The sequence below is a fragment of the Triturus cristatus genome, chromosome 5_1 (genome assembly GCF_964204655.1).
Source record: "Triturus cristatus chromosome 5_1, aTriCri1.1, whole genome shotgun sequence".
Taxonomy (NCBI): Eukaryota; Metazoa; Chordata; class Amphibia; order Caudata; family Salamandridae; genus Triturus; species Triturus cristatus.
In genome coordinates this window covers 685,425,398-685,447,436 of record NC_140587.1, presented here as the reverse complement: position 1 = coordinate 685,447,436, position 22,039 = coordinate 685,425,398, and the positions used below count along the sequence as shown (strand labels likewise).

The window sequence follows — 22,039 nt, the reverse complement described above, 5'->3', positions numbered from 1 at the left end:
CCCGTCCTGGATGATCCTTCGGTATTGAATTTCTTAGCCACTGAGCTTCCTTCTTGGCCGGCGCCTTATCTAGTCTGTGGGGATTTAAATATTAATGGATCAAGTAGCATGTCAGATAAAGTTGTGACAGTATATAAGAATCGTAAACCTCAATCATCTAGGGCGTTGAAAAATCTGCTTAAAAGATATAGGCCTAACTGATGTTTGGCCTAGTCTGAGGGGCACTGAGCCTGGATACACCTATTATTCTGCTCCTCATCTTAAGTTTGCTAGGTTAGGTTATTTTTTGGTTTCAACATCCCTTTTGAAGGAAGCTAGGATAGAGATCTTCCCTAGGGTAATGTCGGATCACAATCCTTTAGTTTACAAATTTCCACTGTTAGAAGTAAGGAGTGTACAGAATAAATGGACTTTTGAGAGAGCACTACTCTCTGATCAGGAATATGTGAGCTATATGAAAGGCTGGATCAGTGAGTTTTTCAGTCTTAATAAGGACAGTGCACCCCCAGGAATTATTTGGGATGCGTTTAAAGCGTCAGTGAGAGGGGAGACACTGCGATATAGTCTGAATAAACAACGAAAAAGCACGGAACAAATTAAAGTCTATTATCAGAAATTAGCTCTTCTGGAGACCAAACTAATCGATGTGGTAAATAATGGTGGGGATCTCTCTATTACTATAGATTTAATTATGGTGACTAAAGCTGCCCTGAATGATTTTTACATGGAAAAAATGGCTGGCAAGTATCTTCCTAAAAAACAACAAAGTTATGAATACAGTGAGACAGTTGGCCGACTATTAGCAGTTAAGGCGAGGCAACAGATAGCGGTAGGACATATAAAGCAAATTAGGAATCTTCAGGGGAATATAGTTTCGGATGCCACAGAGATTAGGGAAGTTTTAAAGAGTATTACGAGGTATTATATACAGCTGCAGCCACACCTGAAGAAAACGAGATAACGCACGAGCATGAATATCCACCTAATGTGAGGTTATCACAGGAAGAGGCTTTTTGGGAGGGGACTGAAATCTCTCAGGAGGAGCTCTATCTGGCTCTGCAAGCTCTCCCATCTGGTAAGGCCACTGGCAGTGATGGTATACCATTCGATTTTTTTTTTTAATTGGTTAATGAGGTCGGCCTTGAAATTTTGGGAATATTTAAGGAGGTTAGAAATGGGCCCATATCACCAGCATCACGGGAGACTGTTAACATTATTATTTTTTTAAAGAAAGGGAAGGATTCTATTAATATGGGCTCCTATAGACCTATAACACTGCTAAATAGTGATACAAAATGATACTCGAAGATATTTGCATCTCGCCTCAATAAGGTTATGCAGCAATTAGTGACAGTTTGGCAATATGGTTTTAATCAGGGGAGGGGGACGGATGATCATATTAGGTGGCTAATTTCGCTATTTGATGTGGCAGACGTCCTAAGGAAACCTATAGCTGCGGCCTTTTTAGATGCCGAGAAGGCTTTCGATCGTGTATCATGGAGTTATTTATGGAGGTGTTTGGAAGCCAATGGTTTAGGGTCAGGGTTGATTAGAGCCATTCAGGTTTTATATGCTAAACCTACAGCTCGTTTACAAATCATGGGAGTGGGGTCAGAGGCGTTTTTAATAGGAAGGGGAACTAGGCAGGGATGTCCATCTTCCCCCCTGTTGTTCGCATTATATATAGACCCCTTTCTTCGATGCCTGGGGGGCTCTCGAATGTTCTCTCAATTAGGTTGCAAGGTTGGTACACAAAAATGCTGGCATATGCCGATGATATGGCAATTATTACCTCTGAGCCGGATAGAGCGATGGCCGAAGTCGAAATAGTGGCCGAACAATTTGGCTTATTTTCAGGTGATTGGCTGAACAGAGCTAAAACCCAGATATTAGTAAATAGATATACCACTGTGGCTGACAGTAGGGTTGTGGATGAGGCCATATTTTAGGTATACATGTGAAAGCTAAGGTTGAAGATATTACAGATATAAATCTTACCGCAATAATTGGCAAAGTTAAGAATGATATATGTCGCTGGGATAATCTAAAACTATCTATTATTGGCAGATGTAACCTAATTAAAATGACAATTCTGCCTAAACCTTTATATATTTTTCGCACAATTCCACTTGAAATAAATAACGATTGGTTTAGGCAGATCGAGAGGGAGGTAGCTAGACTTATATGGTCATATAAACAGACACACAGATCGAAGGCATTCTTATCCCTTCCTAGGGAAAAGGGGGGGTCTTGGGTTACCTAATTTCAAACTTTATTATTTAGCAGCTTCTTTGCAATATTATTGGCCTCTTTTTGGTATTAAGAAAAAGGAAGTTTTTAAAAATATATGAACCTAATTATTGCAAAAAGGCTAATTTTAAGACTTTAATAGCAGCATTTCGAACCTGGTCAGGCATCAGGAATAAATTAGGGCTTAGTAGATATAGAAGATATACACCATTAATTGATAATGATAAGATACCTGAGGTATTGACAGATGTACACTTGCAAAGGAGGGAGAAAGCAGGGGTCATAGGATAGGCGATTTTTTGACAGGGGATCAGATTGCCTCTTTTGAAGAAGTTAGGGCCAGATTTAAAATTAATCGGCGAGAATTTTTCTTACAAATAAGGGAATTTCTTCTTTAAAAAGCCGGTGGGGCAGCAGGGTTTTCAGTCATACCACTGATGGAAATTTTAATCCGTACATCTGGTTTTTCAATATCGTTTCTGTGTAGTATATTGTTGGAGGGTGTAACGGATGATCTTGAAAAGCATGCCTTGAAATGGCAGGTTAGGGTGGACGCTGCTGACTCATGTTTTCTGAAGTCAATAGAAATGGGTAAACTGGTATTATGTACTGCAAACCTGCGGGCACAACATTTTGAGACTCTTTTTGACTTGTATATTACGCCTGCAAAAATTGCTAAGTGGGGGGGCACAGAGGGAACCCATTGCTTTAGGTGTAAGGCATATGAGGCGGATGCGACCCGTATTTTTTCTACATGTCCTAGTTTGGACTTCTTAAGAAGAGAAATTGCCGGCTTTTTGCAATTTGTTGTAAAAAACAAGAAGTTCTGCTCTCTCCTCAGCTTATGTTACTTGTGGTAACGGCACAAGATGGCCCTAGCAGTGAGTTCTTATTTATAGCTATGTCAGTGCTTCGACTATGTATTGCTTCTGCATGGTTAGATTCTTCCCCCCCTAACCTTCCTGCAATAGAAAGCCCGGCTACTACATATATTTAACCTGGAAAAAGTGCTCTATGAACAAAACGGTAGAAAGGTTAGACTTAAAGGATTGAAGATTTGGAATCCTTTAAAAGATTGGGTTAATGGATTAACTCATGAGAGGTAACATGCTTATTATGATGAACTTTATGAATATAATAATATGTGTCTTTTCTTTTTTCTTCATGAATTTGCTCCCTGTCATATGCTATATGTTAGATACTAGCAGTTTTTGTTTTGTGTGATTCATCATTTATATGATTATACTGGTATTAAGATGAGGAAAACGGTGTTATGTTGATGTAAGGAGTTTTTTGTTTTCTTTGCTTTTGCTTTTTCTTTTCTGTTTGGTGGTAATAAAAAAAATATATAGGAATTAGAAACAATTGGTTTAGGGCACAGCACATAATTGGGTTGAGCACTTTAATCACAGGTGCCCATTTCAGAAAGATTTCTGCACACGTAGGTTAGCAGATCATAATTATGAGTGCAGGGAATAACTGGCCACTGTTTCAACTGAAGCGCTACAGCTGGAAAAAGAGAGCATTTTAGCCATGGAAACTGTGATAAGCATCCATGCATGTGTAATTGTGTGTGTTTGCTGTTCATATCCCACCCAGGAGGTGCACACAGATATCATGTGTATTCTTGTTAGCAGTTACTTCGCAGTTATATGCTTTTTTATAAAGCAGACTTTAAATGATTACTAAGATACTTTAAGTGATAACTGTAGGTACCTTTTAGATTACTCTAGGAAGTGACATGTTTGCTTTGAGGACTGCAACTGATACACATGTTAGTCCTTGCGAAGAAGCTAGAGACATATATACACATAAATCTTGATTTTTGAAAGACACTGAGACATTGAGAATGCCTTTAGGGTCAACACCAAAGTTCTAAATCATGGCTCGTTATAAACACTGTTTATATACGGACCACAACTGAGAGCTCTGGAGTTGAGGCTGAAGCCAGTGCGAGTTCCTCACAGTGCCTGTCAGTGGGTCATAACATTAAAAATGAAATATGTACTTACACACTGGCTCGCCTCCTCCTGTTCTCCTCTCCTCAGTGTTTTTCAGTCTTGTGGGGAGCATGTGGTTTCAGAGCCAACTCCCTTAACCACTCCAGATGCTGCTTTCATCCTGCTGATAATGTTAAGCAACATAAGAGAAGCTTCAGTTTTAGTTGGAGCGCGCTGGTTTGATACTCCCTAAGGCACTGAGGGCCTTTGCCCTCTCCACCTGGCTGTCTAAGACAGCTCAGTTTGGAGAGGTTTAAAGTGTGCATGTCAGGCTGGCTGTCGCAAGACAGCCGGCCAGAGTGACATGCATACTTTAAACTGAAATGCCCACCACTTCACACTGCTGCTGCCACTCAGCAGCAAGGGCCCCCAACCTGCCCTGATTCTCGACTTGGGAGTGGTGAAAAATACAATGATAATAAATTGACTTTATTGCCATTTTATTTTTTGACTTTGCAGCATTTTAACTAGTGGGGCGATGCTCCTCTGCCCTAATACAGGAGGCTAGCAGAGACCAGTGCTCTGAAGAGGAGGACCTCTTCCTCTTTGTGAATGTAAAAAATGGTTTGTTGGCAACTGCCAACTTTCAAACAAACTTCAAAAATAAACTTTACTTAAATGCAGCACAGTTTTCATTCAGGAAATAAGGCTGAATTAAAAGATAAAAAACTGATATACTTCATTTCAACACCATCACAGACATGGTAGTCTGCTGATCCCAGTAGGCCATCATCCCTGTGATAGCATCCAATTGTAGGGGTCACAATGTGTCACCCTACCTCATGAATACTAATGCTGAAGGCCCTGCGATTCATTCATAAAATTATTTTCAATTTGCAAAAAGTCAGTGCGCACTTTGCGACCACTTTTTGCGAGTGAAATTTGTTTTGTACATTTCTGCCTAAAGCCTGTGCTAAGGTGGGTAATGAAACTCTAATGAGCTTAACGCAAAGGGTTTATTATTTGAAAGGTTTTTATAAAGCGCGAACAAGACCCAGACGGGTATCAGAGCGCTGTACAAAGAGGAAAACTGACATTGACGTGCAGAGACAATATAAGTACAATACAATAAAGCAACATGAGAGGAACCTGAAGCATAAAGTAAATGAGGGTGCTAGGGGAAGAAGAGGTAGTTTGTGAACAAACAGGTAAAAGTCCACCGTAGATGAGGCCGAGCAGTTTCAGCATCGAAGTGCTTCCAAAGAACGACGGAATACATTTTAAACCCCAATTAAAAATGATTGTCAAGCGCATATTTCAAACACAAAGTGAAAATAATTGTCAAGCATACATTTCAACACACAGTAAAAATGATTGTCAAGCACGAAAGGTAAGTGTCTAGCAAATGACATAGAGGCTATTGCTGATGAAGTTCTTCTCACAGTAGCCATTTGACCTGTTTTTTTAATGAAGCAGTCGAGGGGTTGGCTCTGATCTCCGTTGGAAGGGCATTCCAAATTCTTGGAGCCAGCCCTGAGAAGGTGCGATTGTAAGTTATTTTTTTGTTGAATTTCGGTGGTTTCAGTAGTAGGGTATTGGAGCTTCTTAAGTTTCGCCTGGATCCGGAGAGCTTGAGTTTTTTTTCCAGGTAAACGGGGCTTTTGAAATGTATAGCTTTATGTGTCAGACAGGCTAGCTTGAAGTGGATTCTTACTTCAATTGGATGCCAGTTAAGCGGGATTAAGTCAGGTGTAATATGATCATGCTTTCGGGTGCCTGTGATTAGTCTGGCAGAGGCGTTCAGAGTAGCTCTTAGCGAAGCTAACCTAGATTTAGGAAGCCCAGCTAGGGTCACCAAGCCATATTCTACTCGTGAGATAACAAAGGATTGGACTGCTGACTGGATGTCCTTGGGAGGTAGGAACGGTTTGATTTTCCTAAGAGGGTTGAGCTGATGATTGGCACTCTTAATGGTGGCACTGATGTGACCTTGCATGTTTAGAAATTTGTCTAGGGTGACAACTAAAGAGCAAGCGAAGTCCACCATATGCGGGGTGCAGTTGAGTGCGGAGATTTTTTTGATCAAGTCTTGCGTGGGGGCCTCATGGTTACAGGGTGTAATCAGGAGAAATTCAGTTTTGAGGGAATTAAGTAACAGATGGTTATGTGTTAGCCATTTTTTAGTTTTTTGAAGTGCTCCATTAAGAGTTTTAATGTCATCTGGAGAAGAGATCTTTAAATACAGTTGAGTGTCATCCACGTACATGTGGTACTGAATGTTTCAGTCGTTCAGAATGGCAGTTAGAGGTTCAATGAATAGATTGAAGAGGGTGGGCGAAAGTGCAGAACCTTGAGGCACCCATTAGAGACCGAGGTTCTGGCAGCTAAAGATTGGTTGACTTTGATTCTTTGTGTTCGGTTACGCAGGAAAGAGGAGAACCAATTTAGGACAGGGCCAGATAACCCGATCCTATATTGAAGAAGGTTAATCAAGTTATCATGTTTGATAGTGTCAAAAGCAGGGGACAAGTCCAGAAGAATTAGAAGACTGGGCTTATCTTGGTCAAGAGCTCTCAAGGCGTCATCAACAATGTGAGTTAGAGCTGTTTCTGTGCTATGACCTGATCTAAAGCCTGATTGATGTTGGTCTAGGAGCTGAAATTTCTCGATGTGGTCGCAGAGCTGTGTGTGAACGCATTTCTCGGGCAGTTTCGCTAAAGACATGATGTTGGTGATCAACTGGAAGTTATTGAGATCTGTTAGGTCTGCATTGGGCTTCTTGGAGATGGGTGTGACTTGCCCCATTTTAAGACAGTCAGGAAACCTCCCCTGTAAGAGAGATTGTTGGATGATCCTGGACCAGAGAGGCAGAACGGCCAGGTTGAGGACTTTGAGCAACTTGGCGGGGAGTGGGTCCTTTAAATGGTTGGATGGTTTAAGAGAAGCCATGGAATATGACAGCTCCTCCAAATCTGGTAGCCAGAAGGTATTCCAGCAGGCATTGTTTTTGGATGTGTACTCTGTGGGGTAAAGCGGAGCACACACTGCCGTGGGTACAGTCAAACCCAAGGAGCCCATAGACAACAGGTTAGCAGAAACACGTTGCAGTTCCTGCTCAATACTTCTAGACTTTTCAGCAAAGTGCACTGAGAAGTCCTCCTCATGCCTTCTAAGTCAAACAAACCCCCTTGTATGTATTAGGTGCACGATTGAAGAGCAGAGGACTGACTACCTCCTGTGTTGAGAAAACTGCAACGTCCAGAGCAGCTCTTTGACCCACATTTCAATCCAAGCCTGTATAGGATGTTTTGTATTCAGTCTCTCGCCGTTTGTATTTTTAAATCTATGCGTGTGCTGTATAGAAGTGCTTTCGAGTTTTTGTAATGTGCACAAAGCTCTATACAGTACACATATACAAATTGGATGGTATGCAATGAGTAACAAAATAGGAGCATTTCACTGCAAATAAAAAGCCTGAATTTAATTGAACATAGTGACGAATTTGTGATTGGATTTATATGCCTCCCTATTATCTTTCTCATTATTAATTTTTTGTTACAAATAAATAAGGTACAGATTAATTCAATGCCACCGCATTCCTTTAAAAGAATGTGTTACATTCATAAATGTTAACAGTCAGCCTTGAATGTTTCCAGAGCCCAGGAAAAGGAACATTTCAAGTCGGCCTGTCTGCTATCATTCCTCACAGTCTAGTTTGCATTTCATTCGCTCGTTCTGCTCCGCGGCCTGAAAGCTGACACAGCATTGCCTTTGTTCCCGTATAATGAATAAGATGCTTTCCTAAAAGGCCGCGAAGAGAAGTTGAAACGAAAGCCTTTCACTCAGAAATCCAACACATGAAAACAAAATCACCACAGTTAATCATTCAAATGACTGCTTTTGTCCACCCTGAAAAAAAAAACGTTTGGACAGCAGAGTAAAAAAAAAAAAATGTGAATAATAACAGCTTGCTCCACATATATAATCCTGACAGTTTTTTCATTTTTTCTTTAGAATAAATGCGTAGTTTGTCAAACCTGTGCTTTTAGTAGCCTGGAAAGATTTTGTAATTCCAAAAACGATTATGAATAATGGCATTTGATAGATTGCGCTTTGTGAGTAAAGCTTTTATCTTTGACAATGCTTTGTACAGCTGCTGCCTCTAGTATGAATGCTACTTATGGTATGCTGAATTACAATAGCGCCTCACAAATCTAACTAAGCACTCAACAGTGAGCTCCTCACAATGCAGAAAAATATTTTTGAATAAGATTCGAGTCTGTTGTTCTCGTATTTCCTTGCAGAGGTAGCTAAAATTGCACTATTTTGCATATAACAAGTGAAAAAGTTAAAACAGCTCACGACGCATTTTCACGCATAATCGCCCAGTACTATTGTGCCACGTGCCCTTCCCCACAGCTTGCAAACTCTGCCATTTCTACCTCTCACCAGCTCACACTAAAGGCCATGTCATAATATGGGCGTTCACGCAGACATAAGCTATGCACGCTTTATTTTCTAAAGTCGTATACATTTAACTCAAAATTTCTCGACGTTCGTGAAGGTTTTCCTGAGAGCACAGCTCAGACGCAGTGAGCTGTGGTTTCTGCATTGCCTACATGAACTCAGAGGTATTCTAAGATAAGTGCAGTTGGATGAATAAACTCGACTGCAGCTATGGCCTAAGCGAGCACACAAATTCATGGTACATGAACGCCACGTAATATTGGATTGGGAATCATCGTTGCTAATTTAGACAGACTTTAGTTGGAAAAAATAAATCTGCTCTGTAATATTATTTTAAAACATAATATTCTGCATTAATATTCGGTGTTAAAAATGAGCCTGTAATGGCTAAATGTGTCCCCTTTCCATGAACATATTAGCAAACGTCCTCCAATGATGCCATAGTCCTCGTAATTTCCATTATCAAAATACCACAATAATGTGCACATTAGCACAATTTGTATAAAACCATGGGGCATATTTACAAGTTCCTTTTGCTTGCCACCAGAGCGTCACTTTTCTTGATGCTCCTGTGGCGTTGCACCATTCCACATATTTACGAAGTGGCGCTAAACCACTAAACGTGGCATAACCGCATCTTTTGTAAACATGTTCCTTTCCACAGCAGTCCGTAATGGCAAAGGGGCGTGTAATGGGTGTTGCCGTCGGCGTTCGACCGCAAAACCCATTGCTTTTTGACGCTGCTTCAGATTTACAAGGCTGGGGCAGTGGCAAAAACAAAGGCCATGTAATTCCTGGTCTTAGAATGGGGATCCTCGATTTTTGTTTTTTCTATGTGTGCTACATTCTGCAGCACACATAGAAAGAGCAAATCATCATGAATAATTGTTTATGTGTAGGAAGGAGTCCCTTCCTGCACACTAAACAATTGTCCCTGCAGCGCAGGCCCTCTTGCAACATGGCGGCAGGGTGCTTGCTCTGGCGCCAGGCAGCTTTTTTAGCGCCAGCACTAGGGAAAACACAGAGGTGCGGCGGATTTTCGTAATATGTTGGAGGGCGGCGTTTCCAATTTTGGCGTAACAATGTGCTCTGACATTTGTTTGTAAATATGCCCCCATTAGTGCACTTTCATTGAATGCCCACATTGCAGCACTAAGGTGAATGTTGACTTAGTTACTACATTGGTCCAGCAATGCACGTTTGCCCATTTTTCACAATAATTCAGTAAAGCAGAAATAGCCCTAGTTTCACAGTGCCTCATTTGCTAATGTAATGCGAGTACTTGTCTAAACTTATACCAAACTTGTTAAAAGACAATAAGTGTTGAGAAACGCTTCAACTTAAAACTTTGAATATTTACAACATCTCCACTCTTCAAACAAAATCATTTGAAGGGAGACTTTAGAGCAATGGTTACCTTTTAATTATCCAAACAGATGTCCTTTTGCCAATTCTAATTTTCAAAATGATTATAGACGCTTATAAAAATTAAGCCTGACTTAGATAAAATTACCAAATGATTTTTTTTAATTGAAGATTTTCAAAAACGTCATGAAAACATCATTTGTCATGCAACAGATAACAATGCAAATTTCTTTAAAATGTTTCCATACATATATTCTAATTCTATTTATCTTTTTGGGAAATGTGAATATGAAATATTTTGCAATTGTTAAGTAATAAATTTGAGAATTTCAAAAATGGAAAACAATTTAGTTACCAATTTCAACTTTGGTTCACAATATACATCAAGTTTGTCATTCTTTTAAGATTTTACACAAACGTCAAATTATACATGACATTTGAGTACTAGAGTTTCGCGCATCTGAGTGTAACATAGGTGCATGCAATGCGAGCTTTGCATTACAAAAATTTAAGTCCTAACTAAGCAAATAAGAATGTGTGGATTCTCAGGAAGAGGCATTTACTTACTCATGCAAACAATTAAGCAAGGGAAGGGAACAGAATCTCTTCCGTGTAGAGGGGCAGTGATGGTTATTAATGTGTGAAATGAAGCTGGTGTCTCGAAGCCTACTGAGTGTGGGACAAGGTTAAGTAAAAAGAGGTGATTGCTCCCTGCACAAACAAGGACATTTAAGAGAAGGGGTTTATGACATATAGAAGGGAGTACCTAGAAATATGGAAGGAGAATAGGAGGTGAGGACTGGAGTAGGTGGAAATGAACTGTTTTCAGGAAATTGGACATGTACTTGGAAAGCCTGTAAAGTAGAATTAGGAGGCAACTCAAATGCAATAAAAAGGAACAAGCAGGAAAACAAAATATGGTCTTTGGAAATGCAGAAAAATGATCTCTCTGAGAGAAAATAAATCTCACAATAAAGCAAGGAGCTGTTAATCCGAGTCTTGGTAGGCACACAACAGCCCTTCATGATGAGGGGCTCAGTGTGAGTCATTGTGCATGAGGTACCAACCCTCCGAATTTCACTGGTAGGTACCCTCGGTAACAATGATCAAGGTTTAAAAATAGACAATGGCCATGATAAGACAAGAAGGTGGTGTGGAAGCCTGGACCAGGGTGTGACCTGGAGCTGGGACTGTAATGTTTGCAAAAGAGTTTTGTCATATTCTGGTCTAAATGCATGATCTCACTGGGCATGAATGAATGCCACCTTGTGACCTGATAGCAGAGTCTTGACTGCCGGTCAACTTTGTTTACACCGGTATATGTACTTTGGGAATACTTCTTTAGTGGATCAGTAAAAGAAATCCACCCAAAACTTACATTTGTTGGGATCATTTTCCCCCAAAAAACGCTTGAATGGACAAATTCTTGCATGAAAAGAAGTCCTAGGGGAAACCCCAGCCACATGTGACCCAATGTTTCCAAATTATTGATTTGCATTCATAAAACGCAATTCCTTATTCAGCAAAACTGATTTTACAGAAATTTATAAACACCAACCCACACCATCCTTCAGAAAAGTACACCTCATATCCTGGACTAATTCACATGAGCAAGTCTTTATCGTAGGATATAAGGGGGAGTTTAGGAGCATTTTCTTCAATGTCATTATCCGAAAAAAGATGAATTGTTGAACATTGTGGGTAAAAGTAATGTAATCATGAGAATTGTGGTGTAAATGTCATCCACATACGAAGTTGTGTCAAATTCACAAACTTTGCGTGCAACTTCACAAAGTTACAAAGTTTCTTTTTTCCTTTAATTTTATTGAGAGTTCAACTCATGATACGATATACAAATACTGAGTAAAGTGCAAAGTGCGTAGATACTTGATATAAATCACAATTGGATACATGACAAAAATACATGCAGATATCGATTTATAATCAGTAGAATTAGGATTCAAGACAAATATAGGGTAAAGGTGAAAGTGCATAAGTGCTCCATGTAAAATAGGGTTACCAACGTGGAGTAGCTATGGATATAAATCAATCTTTAAGAAGTATATTTAATGCTCTTAGAGTCTATTAACATCTATAAAAAAACATGTATTGCACAATTTCTTAAACAGCAATATTTTTACCCAGGAACAAGACTAATTTCCTATGGAACTCCAATATTTCTGAAATTTTCTAAGCGACCCTGATCTTAGTGCATACCGTCTCTCTAGTTCTTTAACTTTGGAAAGTTTATTTCTCTATGCTTGAAAAGGAGGTATATTGTTGCTGCACCAGTTTTGCAGGATTAAAGATCTTGCCACTAAGGCGGATATGAATAAGCATTCTTCCAGCATATTTTTCAATGTTGCTGGTAGATGAAAGCCTCTTCCACACGATAGGCCTATTTGGAGTGAAGTTGTGTGTGTGCCTCTCCCTCCTTGATGGAGAAAATATGACACCTATGTGCTGCAGTGTCAACTACTCCCGAAGAGGTCCAGGTCCCCAAGAGTATATCTGGATTTGGCCCAGGAAACCCCAGGAAGCCCCATGGCCAGAGTACATGACCCATAAAGCAGAGGAGCACCTCAAGGCTGAGATCCACAATTGTGTTCTCCCAAAAATGAGCAGTAGAGTAGGAATCCCTGTGTTTTCTCATGCCCTAGCTCGGGCACACCGGTGGGAGAAAGGGAGCAGCCACCTCCCGGCTGGCAAGAGGAGTGCATCAAATGGGCGAGGGAGCCTGCCTGGCCAGACCTGTGGCCATTCTTTTGGAATGGAGGCCACTTTGTTTAAAGAGGAACCTTCAGGCAGTTGCCATACCATAGAAGGTATTGATGTTGCCTAAATGTGTATATCATGTTGGTGCCCCAGGAAGGCTGGGGCACATCAGCAAAAGATCAGTTCCTGTTGAGCGCCCACCCAAGAGCCATGGTGAGGTCCCATGAACAATGGGACCTCGACAAAAACTATTTCAGCACCTCAAGTCTCTCAGGTGACCAAAAGCAGTGACCTGTGGTGACTTGTCTTCCTGTTTCAAGCACTCCTGGCTAGGAACCAGAATTATTAATCCCATTCACAAATCAGAAAAACATCTTCCCATTTGGGAATCAGATCCCAATGATACTTTATTCTCCAAATTGCAGATAGGAAGAGAGTTCCTCTTACACACCCCCTAGTATTTGAGATTTGGACAGAGTTGCTAAAGCATCAGCAAGAGAGTTACCACTCATAAAAGGGTTGTGTAAATAGTAAAATATATTTTGCAGTCACATACCTTGTGATTTTGTTAATTGCAGGCTTTGCAACCACAAAATATCTATATCAGGGACTTTGTCTTGTAGCACTGAGGTGCCTCAGCTATTTTTCTAGGTTCTGAGGTTGCTTTGCACTATGTGTGAAAGTAGATGAAAAACGTATGCACTGCTTTATATTCAGCACTTAAAACTTCATTGACAGTAAGGGTACTAACAATGAATAATTGCATGTATTGGTAAATGTCATGGAAACGTGGCACTTATCCTGAAATGTTTTAATATTCACTGCACCATGTTTTGGCCTTACATTTGTAATTGTATCTAAGGTGGTGACACCCTGATAAAGCCAGAATTTCTGCCTTTTCTAAACTGCACCCTTCATATTGTATTGATTCCTCGGTAGTATTGAGTTTTAGTGTTCGGGACTTGCTGCTACACACAGACAATGAGAGGTGCCTCCAGTACAAGATTGCAAGGCATATTTAGGGGGTGATACCTGATTTGGCGGACCTTTGTTTAATATGTGCCCAATGATGGTAGTTAGATCCTTTCAAGGGTGTCACCAAATGCATTTCCACTTGCCATTTTTTTTACATAGTTCTATGTGCCTGCATGATATTTAGAAATGTAAGTAATAAAGTACTCACATGTGTTGTGCACTGCATTGACGAGTCTCTAGCCCACAGACCATCCCTGAGTAAGTCTGGTCCTATTCTGCCTTTCCTCCTCTGACTTGAGAGCCAAAAGCTGAATAAGGGTACTTAGTTCTCAGGCAGGGTTCCGCAATAAAGTGGCTCAGGACAACAGCGGTGAAATACTCCAGTTGTTACAACTGGGGTCCCAGTACCCCCTTGTCTGTCCTGGAGCCTCTGACCCAGATTCCTAACAACAGTACTAAGAGATAACTATGAGACTACACTCTTCTGTAGGAATTAGATTATTTACTTCTAAGCCATTTTCATGTCTTGTACTCGTATATAAAGCAATCACTTTTAATTTGTATTCAGACTGTCAAGGTAGTTTATTGCACATTCTGAGAAACTCTTTCTTACATGTGCAAGCAATCTAGTTACGGTAGGAAAGGTATACTTGTTAAGGTATACATGTTAAGGTAATTCAACAGATCCTCAGTGAGATAGCCAATACTGACTTAAATCAGTCTTGAAGAAGCTTTATATCTGGATTTATGCACCTTCGCATGAACGGTAGAAGGCAGGCAGAAATGCTAATCTAGTTTCCATAAATTCACTAATTTCCTTAGATAAAATACCCAAGTCAGACTATTTCATCAGTAATTAATTTTGCCATAAATTCAAGTGTGCATTAACCTTTAAGTTGCTTTAAATAACGCATGAAACACTAACATTCTTTTCCTAATGTGTAGCTTTTTGCATTACAAGTCATGATATTAGTGCACTTATCTACGGGCTTAATTACAATTCTAGTGTCCGCTGCCAGGGATTACATTTTAGCCATTTTTAATTTGATATATTGTAGTGCATCACTTCATCACCTTCATCTGAAAAAATGCCAATTAGTCACTCCACATTAATTCTACAAATATGCTTATGTTATCGTCAGTCTGGACATTAAGACATACATTTTAGTGATTAACCAGTGAACAATACCAACACATTATCAAACACCGATTGCAAGATGATGTCCTGTATCTACTGTATTAAACAAGTCTAATGGTTACCATACTCTCAAAAGAGACATCAGATACATCCATTGTGGGGAGGGGGGGGGGTTAACATTATTTTCTTTGTTTAAAATCCGTATGCAAATGTAGCTTTTATGTAAAAGGTATGTCTTCAAATCTCCAATATTGATTGTTCTGGTAGGACAAAACAACAATTCTAATTTTAAGAAAAGTTTGTCTTTCTCGTTTAACCTCCTTTCAAAGAGTCTGACAATTTTTAGAGTGCCTGTTTCATTAATTACGTCCTCACATTATATGGTGTATTCTTCCTCATATTACTTTTGTGTCTTCTCACATGCATTCTCTTCCAAAACAGTGGATAAAATGCATTTGATCTAAAAATCTAAAACAATCTATCTTAAAAGTAGTATCCCTTTCACTTTGCTTTAGATATGATTCAACTTTGAAGTACCTTGGTATGTGCACCTGTGAAAGATAATATAACACCAGTTTATGCACCCTGTCTAGTCATAATGTTCTGCGAAAGTGTAGTCCCTGCCCAAGTCTTAATGTCAACATTCTAATTTAAATTGTCATTGACTGAAAGGATTTCATCTTGGTGATTAGACAGATTAGAAGTTATTCTTTTTTAATAAAAATAAACTATATGTAGGGTTAGGTTACATACATTCCAAATCGAATTAGATGGACAAACATTTGAACTCCTCCTGCTCCATTATGATGCTTAAGCGGGGTCACTTATATCCTTATCTGTAGATGCTGCAACAGTAGAAAATCTGTGTCTTTTACAGGTCAGAACATATGTGTGCATGTGCATTAGATGTGCTCTGCAAATGACAACACTAAGATAGGAGTGTTTGGAGTATTTTCTGTTTCACTGCACAAACAAAATCTCTACGCTGTGGCCATTACTGAAATTGTCACTAGTGCTTTCTTCACCTGGGTCTTGGCCTACTTTGTTCCACAATACTCACAGCCCTTCACTGAGCTACTGCAGGGGCAGCCACTATTGTCACTGTGATCCTGCCCCGGGGAGCCCGGGGCTGAGGCCGCAGAAGATCAGTTAGTGCGTCCTTGCTGGCAATGGTGCTAGCGAAGATTTTTAGTGAGAAAACTGAGTGGGAACATCGGAAACGCTGGCTTTTCTCCTCTCTGTGTAAAACCGCAAAGGAAATGACATTGGGCTTACCCCTCTGGAGGTTTAAACATCAAGAACTTCTTTCTTCTGTAGTGGGTACCCTACAGGCAGAGGCAGTGGATGAAGCATTCTTATCCAAGGAGAAGTGAGTGAAATGGATTAGTTATTTTTTCCATGTGTTATTGGTCCCATTGAGCTCTTTTCAATATTTCGAGTGATACTACATGGAAGTATTCTTCTAGACAGGCTTACTAGTCAACCAGATTTATCAGTCTTCCTTCAACAATATTCCAAAATGACCTTAAACAGTATTTTTAGCAGAAGTATAGGGACACTTTTATCAGTGGATTCTGGCTGGAGTAGGGCTACCTGTCCTATAAGACCACACTTGGAGTGAGGGGCTGGAAGATGTGGGCTGGGTTACCCCCCTTTATCCATTCACCAGAATAAATGGGTGAGTGCACTACTGGTGGGAAAACACATCGAGAATCCCAAAACTCAAACATCGATAGTTTTTCAGAAAGGGCAAGGTGGGGGCCCAAGTATATGACAATCAGTCTGATGCAAATACAGCCTTCTGATGGGCTAGCAATTTCAACACAATTCTTTTTTTTAGATCTTTGACCCCAACCGTTAATCTCTTTATGCGAACTAGAAGGAGAGAATATATGTTCTGATTTCTAGACGGGGACGGGGAACTTTACAAAATGATGCAATGATCTGGAATTCTCTGGCTCCACAACATCATTAGCTCTGACATTTGTAGGTCATGGTACTCATTCTATGATAAATGATATGTTTGTTTCAAGAAACTTGAGTAATTGTATCTTAGAGGTAGATGTTATCCCTAGTGTCTACAGTGATCACAATTTGCTATCAATTACTATGATTATACTAAAGGTTAAAGCATTTGAAACTATTGGGAGTTGTGTTCATTTATGGACAAAAATAAATGGTCTAAGGCTAGCCTGGAAAGTAGCAGATATGGGTTCCTTGCTGCGTACACTGCTTGTGGCCAATATAGATCTTGTCTAATGTTGTTTATCTTTGAATGCTAGTCCATCTGAGATTATGGAGGCTTTTTTAATGTTGGTTGGTAAAACCAGGGATTTAATCTTGAAGCCTGCAAGATGCACATGCTTAGATCCCAATGTATTGTTTGATAATGCCTGCAGTTCAGCCAACAGAAGGTCTATTATTACACTGGAAAGAGAAATTAAAGACATTGAATTAATAGCCCAGCATTGCTCCATCTACAAACGCTTTCTTAAAAAAAGAAAAGGAGAACTCCAGTCAGAGTTTTAGGGAAATCTTGTCCTCTCCTGAGACACATGCATCTTTTGGAAGACTGCAAGCACAAGGCACTTTGGAAGGCTGAAAACACCACCAGGTTTATGAGAAACCCTTTATCTAGCTTGGCTATGATTATTGAACCAGAGCTGTGGGTTGAACATTTTGAAAAGCTTAGCAGTTTACTAGGTGGGGATAATGAAGCATCAGGGGAAGAACTACTGACTTATCATTTGTTACACCAGTCATCCTTAGTGTTGGTCTTCCTCCAAATATTTGATTACTAACTCCTCTTTTTACTGTATCTTTTTGTTAGCCATATGACTGAGCACTTTATCACTGCTAACTAGTGCTAAAGTGCATTTGCTTCTCTGCTAAACATGGTAGCGTTGGTGTATGCACAATTCACATATTTAGTTTACTTGTATGCCTCTTGTACAGTGATATACCATATACCCAGGGACTTCAATCTAAATGCTACTAGTGGGTCGGCAGCACTGGCTGTACCACTCACACAAGTAACCTTTCAGACCTGTCTCAGGCATGGTATTGCAAGGCCTGTGTGTGTAGTTTACTGCCACTTCGACTTAGCATTCAAAACCACTTGCCAAGCCTTAAACTTCTCTTTCACTACACATAAGTGACCCCTAAAGTAGGCCCTAGATGGCCCTAAGGGCAGGGTGCCGTGTAACTAAAAGGTAGGATATGTACTTTTAAGTTTTACATGTCCTGGTCGTGACAAACATCTAAATATGTTTTTCACTACTATGAGTCCTACTCCTCTCATAGGCTAGCATTAGGAATTTGTTAATACACCTTTAAGCTGCAATTCCTGATCAGAAAGTAGCACCTGCATCATATTTCATATCTGTGGAATTTTAGTGATAAACCCTCTTTAATGGTAAAGTTGGATTTAACATCACAATCTTAGAAATGGCACTTTTAGAGAGTGGGCATTTCTCTGCTCTTACTGCTCCGTGTGACTTGCTGTCTATCTCCAAAACATATATCAGCTACAGTTTGTGAATTCCCTCTAGACAGCCACAAACACAGGAAGGGTGGGTGTGACAGAGCATTAATCTGCATTCTGATAGCTCTTCCTGGGCAGGAAGAGAGAGGGGGAGCTGACACTTACACCTGAAAAGGCAGTGTCCTGTTTCCCCACAAAAAGGACCGATTACCCCCTACTGATAATCTGGAGCCAGGTCACCCCCACTTCAAAGGCACAACTGGGTATAAGTAATGGGCCTCTGACCCTACCAAGGCAAAACACTACTGGACCTGTGAAGACCTCTGCCAGGAGTAAAGACTGTTGTGCTACAAGGATTGCCACTCTGCTTGACTGCTGCTCTGGAATTACTGATTTTCTGCTTTGCTGTACTGTGCTGCTGCCAGTTCAACGACGATGGACATCGTGACTTGATGACGATGCAGCGCCTGCATCATAAAAGGGGTTCATCGCCTGCACTGATTAGAAATGATGCATCGAGGCTTCGACGTCGACACTTACTCCATTCAAGGTACTTTTTCAGCTGGACCTGCGTGAGTTCCGTTGGCCTGCCATACATGGAGGTCAGCTTGAACCTCATACAACCACTGAGGGCTTTTTTACTCTAAGCACTAGATTGTGATTTACTCTTTAAAAATTCTTAGAACTCCGCAGAATTCCACAGAGTTTTTATGCACCTCCGCAGAATTCCATGTAGTGCAACTCTGCGAGCTCCGTCCACTTCTAGTTTTGATCTTGTTTTAATCTTAATAATATACTCTATTCTTCTAACCCTGTGTGGATTATTTTTGTGGTGTATTCAATGTGTTAGTCTGTGTGTGTGTTGCACAAATACTTTACACACTGCCTCTTTGATAAGTCTGACTGCTCTGTGCCAAACTACCAGAGGTTGAGCACAGGTTCTCTTAGTGTGGATCTAGCTTACCCTGACTAGAGTGGTGGTTCCTGCTTGCACATGGTGCATACTCTGACAACTAGACACCCATTTCTAACATCTTTTATATAGAGAATTTAATTTAGCCAGAGTTAAACCCGACATTCTAAGAAGTCCTTCTAACAAGGCCCCCAGCCCGGATGGCCTCTCAATGGACCAGCATATATAAGGATTCAGTTGAGCTCTAGGCTCCCCTTCTAAATCTGTACTGCCTGTTATGTGTATTTATTACCCACAATGGTATCCTGGTGCTGAGCAGGTGTGAGTGCCTATCCCTACCTATAGTTAGTTGGTTGTTTGAAAAGCCAGATCTTTAGCTTCTTGCGGAATTCAACAAGAGAGGAGGAGGCTCTAATGTAGAGCGAGAGGCCATTTCACACTTTAGGAGAATGTAAGGGAACACCCTTCTTTCTCATCTGGTCATGTATATGAATGGGTGTAGGTGTGCGAGTAGGAGTCCTGCAGAGTGGGAGTGTTTGGGTGGTTGGTGTAAGTAGATGCACCTGTTCAGGATGGTGGGACCTAATTTGTGAAGTGCCTTGAATGTGTGTGTAAAGAGTTTGAAATCATCACGTTTGTCTATTGGAAACCAGTGGAGCTCTCTGAGGTGTGGACTAATGTAAGTTTTATGTGGGAGGTTGAGGATGAGTCTGGCTGCCATTTTCTGGATGGTTTGAAGTCTTCTAGTGAGTTCCTTTGTGACCCCTACATAGAGGGTGTTCCATTAATCCAATTTCCGAGAGATTAGGCCACAAGTGACAGTTCTTTAGTGTTGCATGGAAGCCAGCCTCTCATTGTCTTAGAGATCAGCCATCATAGTCCGCATTTTTAAAAAGCGCAAACAAAAATACCCCTGCTGTTATCATCTTATTACTGGACTCAACAGTAAAGTTAATAGGTAGAGTCACCCTAGAGTCACCCTAGATAGATTATTGTCATGGGCCTCTGAGCATAAAGTATTATCAGAGCAGAAGAATGGGTTGCAGACAGGAGTAGGGACCTTAGAACAATGTTTAAAGCCACTTGTATTAATTATTAAATACACCTCAGTTAAATCTTTCACTAAATACCTGTCATTTATAGACCTGTTTTGCACTTTTGACATTTGCAATAGATCTAAGCTGTGGCCAGTATTTCTGGCTAAAGTTCTAGTTGAAGAACTGGGGGACTTTCTGAGGGCTTTAGATTATGATTTATCAGTCAGGGCTAGATTTGGGGGGAATGGTGAACGTTCTAGCATCTTTAAACAAGCCAGAGGTTTGTAACAAAGGTGCATACTAGCAACAATCCTTCTCCTATGTATCAATGATATGTATCAATTATCTCGAAGTGTGTACAATTGAGAAGGTGCTGGGCATGCCAGCTGTTGGGAACAAGCCTATACCTTTTGTCCTATATGCTGATAACGCAGTTCTAGTAGCCAGAACTTCCAACGGCCTAAGCAATCTTATTGATGTATTTGTTCACTTCAGTGGAGAGCTGAATCTCAAAACCAATCTTACTTAGACTTTCTATGTGGCCTATGGGCGTAAACACCTGCAAACCGGGGCTGATTTAATCAAGGGTTAATTACCACATTGAAAGGACTTACCAGTTTCCCTACTTGGGTGTGACCTTTGACGGTGATGGTAATTGGGATCCATATTTTCTGAACAGTAAACAATAGTTTGCTCAGTCCATAGGCTTCTTGTTCAACCTGGCAGTGAACATAGGTAATAAAATATTAGCACCATTGCCGGAAATATATAGGAGGAAATGCATCCCAGTTTTGACCTATGAGGCCAGCATCTGTGGCTATAAGGATATGAGCAGACTTCAGATTGAATACAATTTAGTTTTTCTCCTGGAGGTGGCTCATAGGAGCCCAATTAGGCCATCCATGAGGAATTAGGGGCAGGATATGTGGAAGACCAAATACTGTTAGCTCACTTGTTAATATGGTGCTCTATCTGGCATATTCAGCACGCTTCTGTGGATAAGGACATAATACTGGGCTGCATATTATGTGATTATTGCTGAAAGATACAGTGGATCTCTTACATTAGGATTGGATATGGATTGAGTAGGCTATCTTAGTTTAAAAAGCCTAAGGAAATGTTATGTAAAGATAAAGCTGAGTCAAAACTGGTCTTTATGTAAGTGCTGACCAGGGACAGGCTTGCAGTATAGCTTAAAAAGCCTTCTAACAGAGAATACAATGTGATTCAAACCACAATAAGATTGGAATCATATCCAGACCTGGTAATTAACCACTGGGAACCTCATCATCTTACCAGGTTTAGACTTTGTCCCATTGGGTGGCTATTAAGCTTTCCCTTGAACCAATTAAACTCGGGGTCTATCTGCTTATGCCAGTGTGATGAATGCTCAACACAGATCTTATTCCATTTTACTTTTTTCTGTAAATTCTATGTTGTTTTTTCTAGGCTGTTTTAAATCCCAATTCTAAAGGTAATGGGTATCAAAAGATGTAAGCTTGCTTTAATCTTCGAATGCTCTCCTCCCCGGAAAGTGTGTTTGAGAGTATGTCTTTTTTTTAAATCATCTATATGCCATCGGAAGTCTTTGATGTTTTGTTTTGATATCTACAGATTTGTCTTACCAAAATTATTTTGTCACTTTAATGTTCAACTTCCATTAGTATGAAATAGTGCATTTGTTAATTGCTTGCTATTCTAATGTTTTAGGATATTTATTGTTTATTTGATGTACTTTTATGATTATTACTTAAC

At 40.2% G+C, this 22,039-nt stretch overlaps 1 protein-coding gene across 1 annotated transcript in view; it reads left to right on the top strand.

Moving 5' to 3' along the window:
* Positions 1–22,039, top strand: part of SNTG1 (syntrophin gamma 1) — a 2,687,950-nt gene that overhangs the window by 59,886 nt on the left and 2,606,025 nt on the right. The gene's annotated exons all lie outside the window — the stretch shown is intronic.